Genomic DNA, 2,441 nt, shown 5'->3' with positions numbered 1-2,441 from the left:
AAGGCACAGGAAATGCCTTCCTTCCCATCCTTGTACTCATCCTAAAGTGCTTTTTTCAGGCTCAGAGATAGAACCGAGTGCTGGCTTGGCTTTGCTCTGATTCTGTGCTCTCCTTCAGTGTCAGCAGGTACCAGGTTATTGTTTAACTGGTGGTAAGGCCTTCTAGGTGAGCTAACGTGATATGAATCTTGATGTGTGCCCCTTTTTGCTAGTGTATAATTGTAAGACTTTATCAACGTCGTCTTCTGTGCCTGTAGGGCACGCAGTGAAACACATGAAACCCATTTCTGATACAGCCCTCGCAAAAAATTATTATTTACAAGTTTATGAACCTGAAAATGCCTCTCCCAATCATACAGAATATCTTGTTTAGCTAAAATAGCCATATGGGTGGCTAACAGCTTCCCACATCCAGACTGATTAAGGTGGCAGCTGATAAAACAGGACTTGACCTATTTCAGACCTCATTGAATTTTTGCCCTGGGTAGCAAGAGAAGTAATTTAGTTTAAATCATATTGCTTTTTCTTTTGCACTCCACTCCTAACCCTTATGCTCTACCCAAATCAATAAGAGGGAGAGTCTCTAAACAAGATCCTGTTAAAGCAGTGACCTTAAACTTCAGGTGAGTTTAATAAGTCAAACAATTGTTTCTCTCAGGTGTTTTGCCCCTGCGTAGACCACAAGCAGATGCAGTTAGCATTGGATTCAAAGACTTTCCTCATTGGGATCAGCAGCAATCTGAGGAGTTATATTTATACTGATAAGCAAGGTCTTTGTCATCTTGCAGACTGTCATCAAGTCATATTGAACTTCTGCTGTGCCTGAAGTATATCCAGTTCCAGACTTCCCAACAGTCTATTCTCTGGTTCAAAAGTATCGGTTCACCAGAGGTTGAACTAAGTTTCAGTTTGGAAGATATAGAACAAATCAACCACCCAAATAAGCACAACCACCACCCAACCTGGGAAAACAGAGGGGTAAAACCACCCGTTGGATTTTGTCTTCAGATACGCTTGGCCTAGAATTTACTAACTGTGGGTTCCAATAGAGGAAGGTGAAATCATAGTGTTGTACTTTGCAGTTTTGAACTGAGGAGTTTGGTCTGGACTTTGGTGACAGGGTTGTTGGGTTTGGGGTCATTCCTCATTTTATGGCTTTTTTCTCATTTAGCATTAAAATCAGGGGGGTTGTTGGACAGAGGCAATACGGAGATCCTGCAGTTCCTTGTATAAGGTAGAACTGTATTTCTGCCAGGGTAAAAGAGGGAGCCATCTAGGACATCAAAAGAGGATGCTACCAAATGAAGGGCCTGCAGGTGGTTGTTTTCAAGGGGGGGAGTATCCCTTTTGCAAGAGAAGCAGTGCAGGTGGAGCACGGATATAACCCGTAGCAGGGACATGGAGGGAAGAAAGAGTGGAGAAGGTGGGGGGGGGAGTATGTGCAGGACATGATTGTACCCCAGCCTCCTTCTTTCACCAGGAAATCTGCATCTGGGCATTGAATTCAAGGAGAAACTGTTCTGTTTGTTGTGATTGTTGTAAACCAAGGCTCACTTGGGATGCTTTGCCTTCACAAGCCTCGCTGGGGTCCTTCTGCTTATACCTTTGCAAGGCAGGGGAGAGCTGGGCTCCTTTTCATGCAGCTGTCCTATGAGAACTATTGTTTCCCATAAATCATCCATGTTATGACCTTAGGTATTCTATACAGTAGTCATAAAGCAGAAAATTATAATCTCTTTCTTATCCAACTGTCTGCCTTGTAGAAAATGAGTGTGTCTGTAATTGGGCATGAAGTATTCCAAATTGGGCCATCAAACAGACTGCACCTGTTGTTCTCCTTATTATTATTCCTTACACAATCACAGCCACTGCTGTTGTGTTTTCATTAATTTTTCTATTAACTTTTCCCCATCAATGTGATTAAAGATTCATCAATCTGAAGCAGAGTAAAGCAACCTGCCACCACCCCCCAAAACTGAAGATCGCATCAAAACCGTCCTGAGTATGACATTAGGCACAAACTGATTCAGCCTTTTAAAAAGAGGTATCTCTGAAAACAGATATGTTAGCAGAGGATTAGCTGTTCAAATGGTCAAGTCAAACAAGGCGTAATCAGGGCTAACTTTACACCTCCTCCTCATTTCACTTCCCCCATCTGTGATTTCACCACCCTTTAGATGGGAGCTTAACTTAGTAGCAATTATCTTGTACCAATTATCTGTGTATGTAATTTGGCCGTGTAATTCCAACTTGGCTAATTTTTTATATGCTATGTATTTAATGGAGCTGAAGGATTTTTCATTCCCTCTTGTTATAGTCCTTTAAGAAACACATGTGCTCTCCTGCCTCCTATCTCTTTCTGACTGTAATGAGCCACGTTGCCTTTGAGTTGGAAAAGTGCTGGTGCTAGCAGCTTGTGAAGAACGGGGAATGATGGCAAT

General features: G+C 42.4%; 1 long non-coding RNA gene across 1 annotated transcript; it reads left to right on the top strand.

Annotated features, from left to right (window-relative positions):
* Positions 1-546: 546 nt before the first annotated feature.
* Positions 547-1,819, top strand: LOC130611166 (uncharacterized). The gene is made up of 2 exons (XR_008975186.1): positions 547-623; positions 1,481-1,819. It is a non-coding gene; the product is annotated as an uncharacterized LOC130611166 (long non-coding RNA).
* The last annotated feature ends 622 nt before the right edge of the window (positions 1,820-2,441 follow it).

This window comes from Pezoporus wallicus, unplaced genomic scaffold (assembly GCF_028554395.1).
Source record: "Pezoporus wallicus isolate ANWC-B61680 ecotype Strahan unplaced genomic scaffold, APGP_CSIRO_Pwel_v1 scaffold_11491, whole genome shotgun sequence".
NCBI classification, from domain to species: Eukaryota; Metazoa; Chordata; class Aves; order Psittaciformes; family Psittacidae; genus Pezoporus; species Pezoporus wallicus.
The sequence above is the reverse complement of the archived record's forward strand: the minus strand, read 5'-3'. Positions and strand labels throughout refer to the sequence as shown.